Source organism: Phyllopteryx taeniolatus, chromosome 2 (assembly GCF_024500385.1).
Source record: "Phyllopteryx taeniolatus isolate TA_2022b chromosome 2, UOR_Ptae_1.2, whole genome shotgun sequence".
Classification (NCBI taxonomy): domain Eukaryota; kingdom Metazoa; phylum Chordata; class Actinopteri; order Syngnathiformes; family Syngnathidae; genus Phyllopteryx; species Phyllopteryx taeniolatus.
Genome location: NC_084503.1, coordinates 32,731,931 through 32,752,356, shown reverse-complemented (window position 1 = coordinate 32,752,356; position 20,426 = coordinate 32,731,931).

Sequence of the window (20,426 nt, the reverse complement as noted above, 5' to 3'; positions counted from 1 at the left end):
CGATAGGACTCCTTCTTCAGCTTGACGGCATCCGTCACCGTTTGGGTTCGGGGATTGCCGCCACGACAGGCTCCGGTCAGCCGCCTCAGTAATGGAGGCGCCTCCCCTGGAACATGAGCAAATTTCTGTCGGAGGTGGGAGTTGAAACTCCTGCTGACAGGGGATTCTGCCAGACGTTCACAGCAGACCCTCACAACACGTTTGGGCCTGCCACGTCGGACCGGCATCTTCCCCTACCATCGGAGCCAACTCACCATCAGGTGGTGATCAGTTGACAGCTCCGCCCCTCTCTTCACCCGAGTGTCCAAGACATGCGGCCGCAAGTGTTTCCTTGTGGACGGGGACTCATGATACTGTCTTGGTGTCAAAGGCTCCACTTGAAAAATGAAAATTAAAATTTTATTTGCAGACTGTCAAGAACGTGCCAAACCCATAAGTTAGGCCACAGTCAATTGAGGGAACGAGGCCTCGAATGAGAGAAAACAATAATCGACTTGAATGGCACTCAGGAAAGAAAATTTGAGTTAAACTGCTAACAAATGTAAACAATTAAAAAAAAGACTTGGAATATCATATTTGCATTCATTTGTCCCTCACTGTGCCAAGTAAAATGAGTTAACACGCTATGAATAAACAGAGATGTCGCTGTTCTGAGAAGGGCAAACTAGTTCCATCTTGACTTCAACGGCATAGAGAAAATCAACTACTAAAAAAAAAGTTAAAAAGCTGACCATTTTTGCTGTAAGGGGAAAAAATAACTGGCAATGCGGTGAGCTAACGGTTAGCACGTCTGTCACACAGTTCTGAGGTTCTAGGTTCAAATCTGGGCTGCGGCTTTCCTGTGTTGAATTTGCATGTACTGCCCGTTTTTATTGACTTGTATTCTTCTGAAGAACTATAAACACTGCTTTGCAGTGTATGGGGTTCTGTTCCAATAACCACGGAAATGCAGCACACCAAACAATCACTGCCGGTACGCAAATGCTAGAAATAATGGACACAGCAAGGCTAGTGTGGTAATAGTATTAGACAGCTTCATTATAATTTGATTGCGTGATCTTACTGTTTCGTCTGCTCCTACAACGTAACATCAATTACTGTACTTCACCTATCTTTTCTTCCTTTGACATGTCTTATTTTCTTTTCATACTGAACACATTTGGTTGCTCTGTCAAAATCCTCACTTGCTTATTTATTAGACATCACAGATTAGACCACTCGGCCCCTATAAAGCCCAAAGCAGAGTCGCCAATTTGCACTCACTCGTCATTGGCTGTGGCATGAACGCTGGCTCGCACACACACACACACACACATACACGCATACACACACACACACACACGTGTTTTCAGGACTTTTTAAGACATAAGACAAAAATGTGAAAAATGGGTACATGCCTTTCCCGTGGTTTTACAGGTTTCAAAAAAATTTAATTAAGTATGAAAAAAATTCAGGAACCCATCCATCTGTTGAGATTTTGGCTACGGCTTAATTCTTTTGGGATTTATGACAAAAATGTGACTTATGAGGACATTGTCAGGTTTTTGTGAAATATGGCTACCATAACCTCACACGCATTGATGTTTCATGTTTCTGTGCATTTTGAACCCATGGATACACGCAGAATTTTCAAATATATGTGACTTATAAAGACCAGCTAAGGGTAGAGTCTGTATTTTGATTTTAACATTTTTTTTAAATACCTACAGTATATAATAGGCACAGGTGCACATTATAAAATAGTCATACTCTCCAGTCAGGTCATTTCTGATAGAAAAGTTGATATTCACATGTTAATATAACACGGTAATACTGAGCTGAGTAGGAATAAAAAGAGACAGTTAAAAAAAAAATGTGATCAGTCTACTTTTTTTTTATTACGGGCCAATATGAATTGCACAGAGAGGAGACTACAGACAACACAGAAAACCTGCCACTTTCTCTCCATAGCACAAGGCCGTTCAGTAGACAAGGAATGTTCGAACTGAACAAGGAAATGTAAAAATGTGAACAGCATGATGAAGAGGACCAATTTTAATGGATTCAGAAAATGTACTGGTCTATTAATGTAAAGTATCAAACGCCTTTTGTGGATTTTTACATTTGGCTCCTTCTTAGAGTGAAACAGTGAAAAGTTGGACATTTGGAAGTTTACATAAGGTCAAAGTAGGTTGAACTTGCAAAGGTTATGGTGCATTTTAGGTTAAACACCAGGTTTAACAATGAACATGAAAACAGATACTGATAACTTGTAACAAAACCCCTTTATGTTTATGTACAATCTCTACTGCTTAAGTTAAACTCTTATAGAACTGTACCTGGGCCAGTTCACATTTTAAAGTTCTATCTATTCATCTTCCTTTTTAATGCAACAATTCTGTTGTGAATGTAGTATTTGATGGCAGATTATGTGAAAAGCCCAGCAAAGACAATTGGTAAAGGCCAGTCACACTCACAATTCAGCTTCCTTGGCAACCTTGGGTAGAGAGCAGGGCTGTGCTACACAGCAGATAAAGGACAGGGAGAGTTGGCAGAAACGTAGCCAAAAATAGTTAAACACAAAAAAATTACTTGATAACCTCACTGTAAGGGTTAGGAGTATGTTTAACACTCTCGTTTAGCAAGCTAATCACTTAAAAGCTACTTTACAAACAAGCTTTTTTTTACCACAGCGTCATCTGTTGTGCGCTGTCTTACATTAAATTGGGAGTTTATCCATGTCATCCTTCTACAGACAGACCTGGCACCAGCTGATCCCTGTGGCAGTTTAAAAAATCCCCTCCATCTACCATATCTCAGGGTGCCTTGGCCAACCGCGGCCCAATCCATATCCTCGGGCCTCTACATGCCGGAGTAATCTTTTTTCCCCTTCTTTTTACCTCGCCCCTATCCTGATATTCCTCATCGCCTCTGTCCATTTCTCCAATTCTCATTTGTCTACCAAGCTCCAGTGAAGCATTGTCCTTGCCCAGCTTTTGATGACACCACTAAATCACACCGGATTCACACCGTCACCCAGTCAGTTTCCCCGCTCGCTCGGTTATTGCGAGCTTTGGGTCCACTGGCGTCTGCACCGGTTTGTTTACGAGGGTCTTTTTTGCTACCGTGAGCACCCACGTCCCGAGATTATCGTCAGCATGCCGCAGACGAGATAAATAGATCCTCTGTTGCACAGCCACTGGCTGACACAGCCTAGAGTGTGGGATTGTTTGGGGGATAAATGACAGAATTGGAGGCAAACTACAAATCAAAGCAAGATGACAAATATTAATGTGTGTTTGTAAACACAAACAGAGCATAATGCGCTAGAAATCGTGAGCTAGCATAAGAATGAATACGAATACCTACGATGCAAAAGAATATGTTGTTACGTACCCCAAGAAGGCATTTTACTGTTCTACGTACTATTTTTTTAATATTCATGGCTTAGATTTATTTTTCATACTAATATTTTTTTCTAGTAATGACATTTCGAGGCCGGCACGGTGGGCGACTGTTTCACACTTCTGCCTCACAGTTCTGAGTACCGGGGTTCAAATCCTGGCCCCGCCTGTGTGGTATTTACATGTTCTCCCCGTGCTTGTGTGGGTTTTCTCCGGTTTCCTCCCACATCCCAAAAACATGCATGGTAGGTTGATTGAAGACTCTAAATTCCCCGTAGGTGTGAATGTGAGTGTGAATGGTTGTTTGTTTCTATGTGCCCTGCGATTGGTTCAGGGTGTAACCCGCCTCCCACCCGGAGATAGCTGGGATAGGCTCCAGCAGCCCGCAACCCTAGAGAGGATAAGCAGTAAAGAAAATGGATGGGTGGATGGACATTTCGAGGTTACAAACAGTGCACAACAAACTGGTTTGTAAATACTGTACAGAATGTGCTCTTGTGACCAATCCAAGTAGTACCCCTCTCGTCCAAAGTCAGCAAAAATAGGTTCTTTCCCATTCTTGCTTGATGTACAGCTTCAGCTGTTCAACAGTCCGGGGTCTCCGTTGTCATATTTTACGCTTCATAATGCGCCACACATTTTCAATGGGAGACAGATCTGGACTGCAGATCTAGTACTCGCACTCTTTTACTACGAAGCCATGCTATTGTAACACACAGAATGTGGTTTGGCATTGTCTTGCTGAAATAAGCAGGGGCGTCCATGAAAAAGACGTTGCTTGGATGACAGCATATGTTTCTCCAAAACCTGTATTTACCTTTCAGCATTAATGGTGCCTTCACAGATATGTAAGTTAGCCGAGCCATTGGCACGAACACAGTCCCATACCATAATGATGCTGGCTTTTGAACTCTGCGTCCATAACAGTCCAGATGGTTCTTTTCCTGTTTGGCCCGGAGGACACGACGTCCACAATTTCCAAAAACAATTTGAAACGCGGACTCGTTGACCACAGAACACTTTTCCACTTTGCATCAGTCCATCTTAGATGAGCTCGGGCCCAGAGAAGCCGGCGGCGTTTCTGGGTGTTGTTGATAAATGGCTTTTGCTTTGCATAGTAGAGTTTCAAGTTGCACTTACGGACATTGGTTTTCTGAAGTGTTCCTGAGCCCATGTGGTGATATCCTTTACACATTGATGTCGGTTTTTGATGCAGTGCCACCTGAGGGATCGAAGGTCACGGGCATTCAATGTTGGTTTTCGGCCTTGCCGCTTACATACAGTGATTTCTCCAGATTCTCTGAACCTTTTGATGATATTATGGACTGTAGATGATGAAATCCCTAAATTCCTTGCAATTGTAAGTTGAGGAACATTGTCCTTAAACTCTTCGACTATTTTCTCACGCACTTGTTCACAAAGAGGTGAACCTCGCCCCATCTTTGCTTGTGAATGACTGAGCAATTCAGGGAAGCTCCTTTTATACCCAATCATGGCACCCACCTGTTCCCAATTAGCCTGTTCACCTGTGGAATGTTTCAAACAGGTGTTTGATGAGCGTTCCTCAACATTCTCAGTTTTATTTTGTCACCTGTCCCAGCTTTTTTTGAACATGTTGCAGCTATAAAATTCTAAATTAATGATTTGCTCAAAACAATCAAGTTTATCAATTTGACATTAAATATCTTGTCTTTGTAGTGTATTCAATTAAATATAGGTTGAACATGATTTGCAAATCATTGTATTCTGTTTTTATTTATGTTTAACACAACGTCCCAACTTCATTGGAATTGGGGTTGTATTATATTGGCCTCAGTGACAAAGATGTACACAACAAGTGGGAGCTCTTCAATCAAGCTTTGACTTTCTGTCTCTGGTTTTGTACAGTGTGAGTTGGAAATTAAAAACAACATTCACAATACAGTCATGGGCATTTGTCTATTGTAGTGAATTTGATCATGTTCCCTCTTCTTCGAAGAAAAAGAAGACAGAGGGATGTTGAGAATAGTGGAAGAAGACAACGTTGACGCAGGTTCGCTGAATAGGAAGGATATTTATTTATTTATATCAAGCCTTGTATCAAAACAATGCTCTAGCGTGAGAGCCACCTCACAAATTTGGTAACTCTGCCTTGTCTGCTTATAAGCCCCTCCCGGTCAGTTTATTGTGATAAACTTATACTATTGCTTGATTTTTTTTTAATTCTCTTTGAAATCCTGTCTCCCCTTTACGGTCCCCACTCATATACACTACTGGAAGGGACTGTTTTTTGAAAAACAATAAATGTTTATGATATCAACTCAAAGGAGGCCTCAAAAAGCCTGAAGGCTATTTACTGTTTTGCCTATTGTGGTGGAAATGAACACATTAGGTTTACGAGAGGACTAAATTCATATGTTTTAACATGCACATCATACAGAAAAGTGAAACACACATTTCACCAAATGAAGCACTTATCAATAAATATCATACTTATCAGATACCTCAGTATCAAGAAGGGCTACGATACACGATATTTTGTTTGAGCATTGTCATCGCGATGTACGTGTGCGCAATAGTCACGTCGCAGGGTCAGCTGCGATGTTGGTGTACTGTAATATACAGTGAATCAACTGTATTATTAAAAGTGGCCAGCAGAGGGACCTGTGTGTAAGCTGCATTCAGGGACACTGCTAATGGGACTGAATGTGTTTTTATTTTTTGTAATACAGTACATAATTGTAAAAATGGATTACAAGAAATATCATTGTATTGTATCATTGTATCACAATGCTTTAGTTAAAGCACTGTACAATCACACTGTGAAAATATCTAATCTATTTAGTTTTGCAATATAAGAAAAGATTAATTATTTTGTTAATATAGTCAGCCAGAGCTTCGAGGAATGTACATGGTTGTGTGTCCTTTCACCATTGTTCCTGTCATACTGTGTTGCTTGTTTTTATTTGCACATTAAGGACAAAAGTCCTGTTTTTGTTTTAAGTTCTCATGTTTAATAACACCATTCAAGCAAGTTTTTTTCTCATGTTTTTGAGATTGTAGGGTGAAAGCTGCAGCTGGCTACTAGTGTTGACTGAATGGGTGACAACAATGGGGAAATGAAATGCCAGTATTTTTTAGGGTAATAGCCCCTCAGCAATATTGGGGGGGGGAAAAAAAGGACTATGAAATAGTTCATTTTTGGACCAGTGAACTTCGTTCAAAATATTGAAATGAGCTAATTCATTATTGGAACAATGAACTAAACTTTGAACTACTGTACAGCCCCAGCATCAACAGCGCAACGATCCAAGTGGGACTTGAACCTGCAATTCCCAGCTCCAGAGGCTGATGCCTTATCCATTAGGCCACTGGACCATAGGTACTGTTAGAAACAACAACAAGGCAGCGGTGTGAAGAAGTAAGCGGCTGGAGGAGGAGCCCCTCTCGACAACTGTTCTATTAACTGCAGCTCGGTGTTTCGGGACACACCAACACCTCTGCACACACGTCAGAGAAGCCGGCTCAACTAATCAATCAATAATTTCATTCATTCATTCATTCATCTTCCGTTCCGCTTATCCTCACTAGGGTCACGGGCATGCTGGAGCCTATGCCAGCAATCTTCGGGCAGGAGGCGGGAACACCCTGAACTGCCAGCCAATCGCATATATATAAACAAACAACCATTCGCACACACATTCACACCTACGGGCAATATAGAGTCTTCAATTAACCTACCATGCATGTTTTTGGGATGTGGGAGGAAACCGGAGTGCCCGGAGAAATCCCACACAGGCATGGGGAGAACATGCAAACTCCACACAGGTGGGGCCGGGATTTGAACCCCGGTCGTCAGAACTGTGAGGCAGATGTTTTAACCATGCCCGACTGGTTAGCACATGCCGCCCAATTAATAATTTGATATGTTAAAAGATTATGATGATATGGTAAGACAGTAGTTTCACAGTTGGTCTGCTCAACATAGTTCAATGTCATTGGCTCCTAAAGAAATTGAGAGGCTTGTTTATTTATTTATTTTTCAGACTAAAATGATTACATTATAAATGTGTGAACTTGTCAACATGCATGTAAAAGAACAGCACAGCTGTCACTTGGCTGTAGGTGTCAGTTTATTTTTTAGCTGCAGTGTCCTGGCAGCAGTCACTGATGGTGTAGTGGTACACTCGCCTGACTTTGGTGCAGGCAGCATGGGTTCAGTTCCCACTCAGTGACGGTGTGAATCTGAGTGCGAATGGTTGTGCGTGTCTATATGTGCCCTGTGACTGACTGGCGACCAGTTCAGGGTGTAGTCCGCCTTTCGCCCGAAGTCAACTGGGATAGGGTCCAGCGACCCTAACCAGGATAAGCGGTGTTGAAAATGGATGGATGGATATTCTAGCAGCGGTGCTTTTAATGGTACCCAGGGAGTACAACCTATGACAGAGTGTATGGTTAAGTAATTTACAAAGAGAGAGAGAGTGAGAGAAAATATGTCAGGTTGAAGAGAGGCAAAAAGAGAGAGATTCATTAGTGTTTTCCACTCGTTCCATTAGTATAGGCAGATAGAGCTTTTACTTTTCCCATTATTGTTCTCGGCTCGCACAAATCAAAGCGGCAGGACTGTTTTTGTCTCTTAGTTTCACCATGTGTGAGAGCCTAATAAGGAGAATGAGATAAAGCGAGGTATCCAAATAACAAAAAGACTTGAATAAAAGGACGGCCAAGCGAGACTCCATGTTCTATTCTAATGGGCCTTAATGGGTTTTATATAAAGTTCCTGATGATATTCCTCCTTCACCTTGCTCATTCACACACGTTGGGCAATAGTGGTCAAATAAGATGAGCACGCATAACAGTCGGATAAACAACAAAAACCTAAAACCTTTGCTGTGTGAAAATAAAGAACAGACTTCCATGCCAGAGTGTCAAAAGGGCAAAATGTCCTAAGCTCATCAGCTGTCACTCAAGCTCTGTTCTTCAACTAGTTTATTGATAACCCAACCCTAACATGAAGGCCAGACGCACACCGATGTAGCCAAACGCGACATTAAGTGGACCATCGTGAAAAATTGCACTTGGTGACTCTTCCCCGCAAACCAAGAGATCGAGCACTGCACATCTACCAACTCCCTGCAATGGAAAAGCTGCAACCCTGTATCAGGTTTTAAGGATCTACTTACAATATGCTGCAGTGTATTATTTTTTATTTAACCACAAAAACATGGCCTAATTTTCAACGTGGGAGTGGATAGCCACAAAGAGAGGAAATGGGATCAATAAAGGAGAGGATGTGAATATTTTGAGAGGCTATTGGCAATGAGTGATCACTGCATTCGCTGACTGAATGTGGATTTGAACATTTTTGCTTTCTAGCTACAGATACATATGAAATTATATAGTTAAGTATTATTGTAAAACAGTATTCATATTTATTGTATGTACTGTACTATATTGGTTGGCAGAGCCGCAGTGGCAGCAAGCTGGGTCTCGCCTACGCTTAAAACGTGTAAATGTTTTTTTTTATTTTTTGTGAAAGCTTTTGCATTTTTGATTTGCTGTTACATCTGCTTTGTTCCGGCGATTCAAAATTTCAATTGCACCAAAACCAGTTTCCAATGGTTGGTCACTCATGAAAACTAGTTGCCGAACCCCACACACTGCAATAGGTCAGTCGGTGTCGGCTGCGTCGCTTGGTGTGCCGAAGCACTGAAAACATGACAGAAATTAGACATTATGGAAAAAAGTACATACTAAAACCAGCCCTAATCCAAATTTTACACCTAGCTCGAAACACGCACCTAAACCATAAAGTTTAGGGCCTACGCAAAGCCTAAGCTTAACTCAAATAATCCTTCGGTGCTAGCTCAAACCCTGCCTAAACCTAAACCCAGCAAATCCAAACCTAATTTGACCATAACCTCAAACCCTCAGTGAGATTTTGGTCTAACCCCTTAGGTCCCTCTAAATCCAGATTCTTCATTTTACCACAACATTTCAGAGCTGTTGTTGTTGGTTTTTTTAAATGGGCCGTTCAAAATGAGGACCTCTGTGAACATAATAATACATAGCAGAAGTCAGTTTGCAAGGTCTTTCTCACTTATAGTCCCTTGTGCCCCTAACTTTGAAGACAGTTGTTTGTTGTTTATACAGTCTACATATGGACAAAGACTTTATTAGCAAGGCTGGCATCAACAGATGCATGATTAAAAACGTTGCTGTCCTCTTTGACGTTTCATGCCAAGCTTTTTCCATTCTCGCTTTTTGAGTCATGACTAAGTCGTCAGAGTTGGCTGTCAGCAGAGGACACACTTCCAAAAGGAACCTGCCATCTCATCTGATAGAACTTCAGAATATTCTTCCAAAGGACAAGCCAGCGAAACACTGTACGTTCTCCCTCAGACCTCACATTGTGACATTTTCCCCCTGAGGTATGTAACCTTTATCAGAAAGCCAAGTCCAGTGTTGCTTCAGCTAACTACTGATCCTCTCCCGGGGAGCTCATTAGCCAGTCACACACTGAACGGCCGTTTCCCAGACACTGGAGCCATTAGGCTCTTCACAAATAGAAACGCTACCTGAGGACAGCCGGCAGCCGGGGAGCGGCCGAGAGGCCAAGTGATGAAAATGAGTGCGACCCACGTAGGACTCAGTGTCTGGGTCTTCGTGGGTGAACATGTCTGCTGCTTCAGCAGCTGTATGAGGTTTGTTTATCTCTTAGGAACAGTTTCCTGATACTGTTTTTCAAGGGGAAATATTCTGAAAATTTTACTTATTAATTTATCAGAATCAGAATCAGAATCAGAATCATCTTTATTTGCCAAGTATGTCCAAAACACACAAGGAATTTGTCTCCGGTAGTTGGAGCCGCTCTAGTACAACAGACAGTCAATTTACAGAACACTTTGTATACAAATAGTCTCTGGAGTGTCTGCCCCCACCAATGAAGTGTGACATTAAACAACCATGTAAATCTTTTGTTATCTGCCTAATTCTGAAAATGTGTCGGTGAGCAGTGTCGACTCCCAAACGCTGATCAGCTCGTCTTTGGGGTGGTCTTCCTTCGGACCTCAGGCGGAAACGGGGCAGGTTTGGTTGATGAAAAACCAGATGCAAAAATAAAAAGAAATAGGAAAGGAAAATTGTTGTCCCGTATGGGATGCGCTCATAACTTCCCTGCCGGTTGATCTGGTGGCGGGCCGAGCTCTGGCCCTCAGAGGCGTGCGGGACCGCCGGTACGGCATCCCGGCAGTTGCTCGCTGAGGCCCCGCCGACCGATCATGGCTAGGGAAAGCGATCGGAGCCGCATGGTCGACTTATTCGATTGAAAATGCTGCCGGCTTAGTTGCAGCGGACATTGCCGCACGTGGTGGCTCCTGAGGACAAAAAGAAGGAGGTGGGGGTTGGCCATAGGCCACCCAGCTGGCAAGCTGACAGCAAAGGTACGAGGAGAAGGAAAACCAAAACTAGCCTCAACTCAACTCAACTTCCCGAGAAAGATGTGAGTTTCACGTTAAATACCACAGGGGCGGGACGTAGGAAGAAGGAGTGCCGACTTGGAGAAGACCACGCCCACCGGCCTGAAACTTGTCTACAAATTTAAGTAAATGGGTTTTAAAATAATATTAATCTCCAACACTCCCAACTTTGTACTTTCTCACGCATATAATCATTGTTTAAACTTTGGTTGTGGCAGATGGGTTGCTTATTGTTCATTTCGTACTGTTTGATTTCAAATCATGAACAGCTTTCAAAATCTTGCAGACGACCTGTCAAAGTGGGAATGGGGACACAGACACCAAGGCATACATTTGGAATATTTCTACAGAGTTTGCAAGATATAAAAACGGACATTTTATCTCCCATTAACAAACATCAAAGGCACAGCCACAAGTTCTGGCGCTTGCAGTTCCTCTCAACGCCAGTGGGTGGAGCCTCATTGTCTTCCCCAACCATTTGGTCCGCGAAGGGGTCTTTTGAAGACAGGAATCAAGATTTGATGGGAAGCTGCTAAATAGGTGGTCCACTTGACGTACCAGGCAGTCCGAGTCGCCGTCTCACAGCAGGGCAGCGTGGAGGAGTAGGGTTCTCTGTCTCTGTGGCGCCTCGATTTGCGGCGCACATGTCCACTACAACTGTATCGTTCTGAAAGTGTCTCATCAAATCTCATTAGATACACTAATAGACATCTTATTCTTATCTTTTATGTATCAGACAAAAATATACATATACAGTACATTACCAGTACTGAATAAAAATATCAACTTGAAGTTTTCATACCAAGGGAAAGAGGTGTTTTAAAAGTATTCACCAGCTCCAGACCAATTCACTGGTCCATTTAATGGAAGTTGCTCAATATGTGGCAGGTCACCAGGCAGAAGTCAGGTGTCGGTGATGGCTCTGTGGATCTTGACACGCTGTAAGTAATTACAGCAACTTTGAACTTCTGACTGCAGGTTTTGGTATTACTCAGTCTGGCAAACACGAAGCGTCCAATTAAATGAGCACATTAAAATTCTGACAGATAGCAGCTTCCATTTTGTGTAGTGTTATATTCTATTTCTTTAAACGTCAGGTCCCTTAGTGACAACATCAGAAGGCAAATAAAGTGAACATAGTCCCACATTTGTCAAAAGTCTGCACAATTAAAAAGTTCCCAAATTTTAAATCCACCATTAAGTCTTTTGACTTGACAGAGACAAAGGCTGAGGAACGAAGCCGGATAATGAGAGATGGATGTGAGTGAGCGCCTCGAAGGGACAAGGTAAGCTGAACCCCCCAATCCAACACAATGTGGCATTCTTCATTAGGGCAGCCATCTCATTAAGCACACAGTGATGCGCTGCGAGGCATGCGCCCTTATTAAGGATGTGATGCCAATTAGTTGATTCTTTGTGAGGCAGTTCCTGCAGTCTTTACAAGCCCTCATAAATGAGACCCTGTCTCACTGTCTTTACCTCCTCCATGACAAGAGGTTTGGTTTTCGCCTTGTGACAAGCATCAGTCAAAAACAACCCATCAAATTTGGCCCAAACTTCATAGAGGGGTGTGGCATGGGTCTAGGAAGGTCGTTTTCTATCTTAGTGCAGATATAACAAGCAGATCCAGGATTTCATTGAAATTATTGTAAAAATTCAGATTAATCTGCCAGTGTACATTCGGGACAGCTGGGTTAGTAACTCACGAGATTCAGCTGAATCATCACTGGAGACGGGAGACTAATGTTTCTAATGTAAAATCATGTTCCTGTCGATTGTCGATGGGCGAGGTGCGGCCAGGATAGATTTTCTATTCAAACACCTCAGTGTGTGTGACAAACTAAACCTTTTTTTTCATTGGCCAATTTTTTATAGTTAAAACCATATATGAACTGCCTAACATCAAGTGGCCTGGCAAATGTCTGCTGTTACTGAGAAAAGTAATCCATTTGGTAAACATTCATATACAGTGGACCCCCGCTATTCGCGGGGGATAGGGACCAGGCCCGACTGCGAATAGTGAAATTCCGCAAATAATTGACACCGATTATAATTTATAAAACATTGAAACATTTTTGTTTGGTTTTTTAAACCAAAACAAAATCTGAATAACCGGGGATAAACTGAAAAGAAGCATTTTGGGGGATTGGTTCCCCCCCAAAAAAGAAAAAGAAAAAGAAAATCCATCCATCCATTTTCTCCCATTTGTCCGAGGTCAGGTCGCGGGGGCAGTAGCTTTAGCAGGGACACCCAGACTTCCCTCTCTCCAGCCACTTCATCCAGCTCTTCCGGGGGGGATCAGGAGGCGTTCCCAGGCCAGCCGAAGGATGTAGTCTCTCCAGCGTGTCCTGGGTCGTCCCCGGGGTCTCCTCCCGGTGGGACGTGCCCGGAACACCTCATGAGGGAGGCGTCTGGGAGGCCTCATCTGGCTTCTCTCGATGTGGAGGAGCAGCGGCTCTACTTTGAGATCCTCCTGGATGACCGAGCTTCTCACCCTATCTCTAAGGGAGAGCCCGGACACCCTGCGGAGGAAACTCATTTCGGCCGCTTGTATCTGGGATCTTGTTCTTTCGGTCACGTCCCACAGCTCGTGACCATAGGTGAGGGTAGGAACGTATATCGACCGTTAAATCGAGAGCTTCGCCTTTCGGCTTAACTCCTTCTTTACCACAACGGAACGATACAAAGTCCGCATCACTGCAGACGCTGCACCGATCCGCCTGTCGATCTCCCGTTCGATTCTTACCTCACTCGTGAACAAAACCCCAAGATACTTAAACTTCTCCACTTGGGGCAGGATCTCATCCCAGACCTGGAGAGGGCACGCCACCCTTTTCCGACTGAGGACCATGGTCTCAGATTTGGAGGTGCTGATTCTCATCCCAGCCACTTCACACTCACCTGCGAACTTCTCCAGTGAGCGTTGGAGGTCACGGCTTGATGAAGCCAGCAGAACCACATCATCTGCAAAAAGCAGAGATGCAATACTGAGGCCACCAAACCGGACCCCCTCTACGCCTCGACTGCGCCCTGAAATTCTGTCCATAAAAGTTATGAACAGAATTGGTGACAAAGGGCAGCCTTGACGGAGTCCAACCCTCACCGGAACGAGTCCGACTTACTCCTGGATATGCGGCCCAAACTCTGACTCTGGTCGTGCATGGACCGAACAGCCCATATCAGGGGGTTCGGGACCCCATACTCCCGAAGCACCCCCCACAGTACCCCCCGAAGGACACGGTCGAATGCCTTCTCCAAGTCCACAAAACACATGTAGATTGGTTGGGCAAACTCCCATGGACCCTCGAGGACCCTGTCGAGGGTGTAGAGCTGGTCCAATGTTCAACGGCCAGGACGAAAACCACATTGCCCTCCTGAATCTGAGATTCAACTTCCCGACGGAGCCTCCTCTCCAGCACCCCTGAATAGACCTTACCAGGGAGGCTGAGGAGTGTGATCCCCCTGTAGTTGGAACACACCCTCCGGTCCCCCTTCTTAAAAAGAGGCACAAACAACCCAGTCTGCCAATCCAGAGGCACTGTCCCCGCTGTCCATGCAATGTTGCAGAGGCGTGTCAACCAGGACAGCCCCACAACATTCAGAGCCTTGAGGAACTCCGGGCGAATCTCATCCACCCCTGGGGCCTTGCCACCAAGGAGCTTTTTAACCACCTCGGTGACCTCAACCCCAGATAGGAGAGCCCGCCTCAGAGAACACAGACTCTGCTCCCTCATAGGAAGGCGTGTCGGTGGAATTGAGGAGGTCTTCGAAGTATTCTCCCCACCAGCTCACAACGTCCCGAGTTGAGGTCAGCAGCGCCCCATCCCCACTATACACAGTGTTGATGGCGCACTGCTTCCCCCTCCTGAGACGCCAGATAGTGGACCAGAATTTCCTCGAAGGTACCCATCAGCTGCCTCAGGAGTCCCAAAGGCCAATAAGGCCCGATAGGACTCCTTCTTCAGCTTGACGGCATCCCTCACCATTGGTGTCCACCAACGGGTTCGGGGATTGCCGCCACGACAGGCACCAACCACCTTACGGCCACAGCTCCGTCGGCCGCCTCAGCAATGGAGGTGCGGAACATGGTCAACTCGGACTCGATGTCCCCCGCCACCCCCGGAACATGAGCAAAGTTCTGTCGGAGGTTGAGTTGAAACTCCTTCTGACAGGGGATTCTGCCAGACGTTCCCAGCAGACCCTCACAATACGTTTGGGCCTGCCACGTCGGACCGGCATCTTCCCCCACCATCGGAGCGAACTCACCACCAGGGGGTGATCAGTTGAAAGCTCCACCCCTCTCTTCACCCGAGTGTCCAAGACATGAGGCCGCAAGTCCGATGGCACGACCACAAAGTCCTCCCAATCACGCCCTTCCAGGTCTCACTGTCATTGCCGACGTGAGCATTGAAGTCTGCCAGCAGAACGATGGAGTCCCCAGCGGGAGCGCTCTCCAGCACCCCCTCCAAGGACAAAAAGGGTGGGTACTCTGAACTGCTGTTTGGTGCATAGGCACAAACAACAGTCAGGAAACGTCCCCCCACCTGAAGGCGGAGGGAGGCTACCCTCTCGTCCACCGGGGTGAACCCCAACGTACAGGGACCGAGTCAGGGGGCAATAAGTATACACACACCTGCTCGGCGCCTCTCACCGTGGGCAACTCCAGAGTGGAAGAGAGTCCAACCCCTCTCGAGAGGACTGGTACCAGAGCCCAAGCTGTGTGTGGAGGCGAGTCCGACTATATCTAGTCGGAACTTCTCGACCTCACACACCAGCTCGGGCTCCTTCCCTGCCAGAGAGGTGACATTCCACCTCCCTAGAGCCAGCTTCTGTAGCCGGGGATCGGATCGCCAAGGTGCCTTCAGCCACCGCCCAGCTCACACTGCACCCGACCCCTATGGCCCCTCCCACAGGTAGTGAGCCCATGGGAACGGGGACCCACGTTACCCTTTCAGGCTGTGCCCGGCCGGGCCCCATGGGTGCAGGCCCGGCCACCAGGCGCTCGCCTTCGAGCCCCACCTCCAGGCCCCGGTGACCCGTGTCCGGACAAGGGAAACCTGAGTCCATTTTTTGTCGTCATCATAAGGGGTCTTTGAACCGTGCTTTGTCTGGTCCCTCAGGACCTGTTTGCCATGGGTGACCCTGCCAGGGGCATAAAGCCCCAGACAACTTAGCTTCTAGGATCATTGGGACACACAAACCCCTCCACCACGATAAGGTGACAGCTCAAGGACGGGGGTAAAAAAAAATAATGTAAAACATTTTTTTTTAAATATTGTGAATAGGTGAATCTGTGAGGGCCGAACCGCAAGTATGCGGGGGTCCACTATAATAATAACAATAATCATGATCATAATAGAATAGCACTGTGGTATGTGGGTTCGAATCGTAGCTCCGACTTCCTGTGTGGAGTTTGTGTTGGTTTCCCCCAGGTACTCTGGCTTCCTCCCACATTCCAAAAACATGCATGTATTCAGACCTTTTGCTGTGACACTCATATATTTAACTCAGGTGCTGTCCATTTCTTCTGATCATCCTTGAGATGGTTCTACACCTTCATTGGAGTCAAGCTGTGTTTGATTATACTGATTGGACTTGGTTATCAAAGCCACACACCATATAAGACCTTACAGCTCACAGTGCATGTCAGAGCAAATGAGAATCATGAGGTCAAAGGAACTGCCTGAAGAGCTCAGAGACAGAATTGTACCCACTGTAAGTGTGCATGCATGCATGAGATCCCTCTCCCCATCTCCTTCACAATCACTCGAGCCCATCTTGCTCCTGACAGCAAACACGCTTAATCCCCCCCATAACATCACCAGCCCACTAAACTCACTGACAGGAAAAGGTCACAAAGGCAAAATAATTGTTTGTATACAACAAGCGAGGCCTTTCGGTGGCTGGCTGTATGTTAATGTGATGGCTGGTGTCACAGGTTTAGTTTCGATTTTTAATTTGCATTTTGATTTTCTTCAGAAGATAGCTGAGATGTTAACTGTGTTCAAGATGGCAATTGCAATAACAATTCATGAATTCTCGTGACAAAATCATGTATATGCAGGAGATGGTTGTTAATGAAGGTGTACATTATGATGGCTGATCCAAGCAAGGATTATTCAAAATATTCCTACCATAAAGCTGAAAAAACCTTTGCACGTCCATCTGGCTCAGGCACCATTTAGAATTCTGAAATGTTGCTTTTTCTACTACTACACTTTAGCGGCCCTAACTATCACTTTCCCCAGAACCTCAAAGGGATTTTAAAGTTTAAAACTAAGTGTGAGAACTTAATGTTTCAAGCTCCTTTAGAGGGGGAAAAGTGACAAAGACAAACAAAACAGCAAGTGACAAAACTAGTTAAGACTATCTGTCCATCCAGTTGTCTATTTATCGATCTAGCCAGCTGTCTATATGCCTGCTTCTAGCTATCTCTTTAGGGCCATGGGCACGACTGAATAATTCTGTTTGAGATTTGTAATAGGAGTCTCCAGAGAGACAGAGTTGACGTGTAGACTGTGAAAACAGTTGTACAGCAGTGCGAGGCGAGAATCATTTGGTCTGCCAAAGGTTGTGTCACTGACTGGTAGCTGAGAGCTGCATGCCTGCTTGCATGCTCGTAGCATTATTTTGGTAGATGGCATGTGAGTTATGACGTTAAAGTCAGAGGCTAGTCGGGTTATGATGTGTCGACACTGACTGGTGGGAAGAATCGGTGACAAACATGAAAAACAGGGTTAAAGACAAAACTTTTTGATTTGGTGGGAGCAAGCGCTAAATGGAAATTAATGAAGGCATAGAGTGACCTGTGGCTTTGAAGTTGAAACATTGACTGATGCGTTCTAACTTCAAAGTGTATATGGTTTCAGAATACAGAGCAAAAAAAAATCTCTGCTTTTTGTTCATGTTGTTCATAACTGGTTTTTTACTCCGTGAATCAGAAGGCATGATTAGGTGAAAATATATTTTAGTGTAATGCTCAATTATATTTGGTATTGATTCAACAATATGTTTATTATTATGGAGGTGTGCGTGGTCTCTTGAAGCATCATGGGAGCGATGACTCAACGTGACTCGTAACTGCGCTTCCTATGCATTTGAACAGGAAATATGAAAATTCAGCTATTTTAATGATGAAATAATTGAAATTATTGGATTGAAAAAGAAAATCAATGTAAAGCACGGACCATAGAACTAAAATGGAACTATTTAATGTAATAAAAGTGTTTTCTTACTATTCACATGCAGTGGAAAGGATAGACCACCAGGGGACAGTGAGGCTTTGCCTCACTTGCCTACCCTGACCAAACGTCACTGGTATATGTAGTTTAAAATGGTGTGGAACTGTTTGTAATACCTTTGCTCTATATGTTGCAAAATCAGCTAAATGACAAATGCAGCTCTTTTATTGGCTCTTACGAGCTTGTGTAAGTGTGCCTAAGGGTGGGCAAAAAGTAGGCTTACCGTTGTTTCACGTTTTAGATCTGTCCGTTTTGTCAACCTGTAGATGTTAAAGATGCATTATAACTGGGAGGGATGGAAATGAATGTGTTCAGCGCGTTAGTTTTTTTTTTTTTTTTAAATCTAATTACTGTATGATCGGTCATTGGGAGGTCTGAAGGTAATTTTCCAAACCATAATTCTAAACCGGTATTAGTAAGCCTACTTTTGGCCCAAATTGTATTGTGATTGCTGAGTGTTTGTTAATGTGGTTTCGATCCAACGAAAGCAAACCTGAACGCTTATAAAGCAATGCTGAGCCCTGAAAAGATTAGTCTAGAATTTGCTATATGGGTTTTATCAGAACGATATAATACTCTATTTCTGGAAATAGAGAATGGATGCAGATGTTACTGGTATATTACAATAGATGTCAAGTGAAAGTGGAGTTTACAACACAGCAAAAAGGGCTAATATGGAGAAATTCTGCGAAAGGGCAACAACTGACAAAACATCACGTCGTGATCAAATCAAAGTCTTGAGGTACGCTCCCCAGAACGACTGAAAAGATCGTTGATATTGAGCGGAGAACAACATGCTGTAAGTTTCCAAAGTTTAGTTCATTAGACACAGACTGCTTAAGTGATTCTGCAGGTGCTGTTTTTGTTGCTTAGCAAAATAGTTCTTTAATTCTCTTCTGTGAATGGCAGTGTTTATGAACCATTCCATTTACTACCCATTATGTGTTCTGTGTTTCCCAAGGGAATCACTGAAAAGGTGATATATTTCCTCAGTGATGGTGGAAAAGGAAGCTGTAGCAAAATTAGCCGCGCCGCCGTGTCGGCGGGTGAAGCAATGACGTGGGTTGTCTGAGCGGATACTCATTATCTCGCCAGTCGCCTTGTGATCCCTGTTATCCCATGCTCATCCCTCATCTGCTGCCCTGGAGAGTGTAAGAACGATTTCTCACATTTCCTTAATTCCCCAACATAGCTCCCAGTGTGCCTGAAGGCAACTGGATTTTATTGTTGTTTTGGTGCTGCTTTAAAAACATGATCCCGGGGTTCTCTATCAGGGGAGAAGTTTGCTGTAAATACCAGGAAGAGGGGTATATGCAGGGGCTTGATTCCTACCGAGACAACCATGGAAGATTATGTGTAAAGGCTTTTGGAACAAGATCATAAGAGAACAGCTTATATGTGCTATTAAGATGGGATTGCAAGTGAGGTAACAAATTGTGTATTTTTAAAATATCAGTGGAAGCACAGCAGCCCGGTGGTAGCACATCTGCCTCACAGTCAAGAGGTTCTGGGTTCAAATCTCTCCTATGTGGAAATTTTATGTTTTCCCCAGTGCTTATATGGGTTTTCTTCAAGTACTTCTGCTTCCTCCCAGATAAAAAAAAAAAAACATGCAATCTAGGTTAATTGAAGACTCCAAAATTGTCCATCGATGTGAGTGGCCGTTTGTCTATTGTCTTGTTGTCCTGTGATTCACTGGCGACCAGTCTAGGCTGTATTCTGCCCAGAAGTCAACTGGGACAGGCCACAGCTCCTCACGCGCTACTTAAAATGGAATTCATTTGTTTCATCATTGCAACATTTTTTTTTTGTGGTCGTCAGAGGACCTGATAGAAACTGAAATGGCCCCTGATAGGAAAAAGGTTTTCCACTTCTGTTTTAATAGGTGTAGTCACAGGTACTTTTACAGCATGTGATCATCACACAACACATTCCAATGTGTCACTAACCTATTTGGCAAACCAGCAATGAACAAGCACGCAGTTTGAAATGACACCACTTCAAAATAAGTGAGGTCGCGTGGGTGTTATTGTGTCTGATGCAACAGATTGCGCAAATGACAGAACAATCACAAGCGATGTGATAGTCTGCTGCTCTTTTTGTGCTAACTGGCAACCCACAGTGGCGAGCAGATGTGGAGCTAAAAAACATTCCGCAAGCCTCGACCCAACGATCATTAAGGTAGCATTAAAACCTTCTCAACTGCGACTGTGTCCGACATGTGAGGACGTCTTCTTCTGTCAGCAGCTGCATCATAATTACCACTGTTGCGTATCAAAACAGGAGCACTAAATGCTGCAATTATGGCCAACATCTGTCGGCAAAAAGAAAAGAAAAAAAAAACG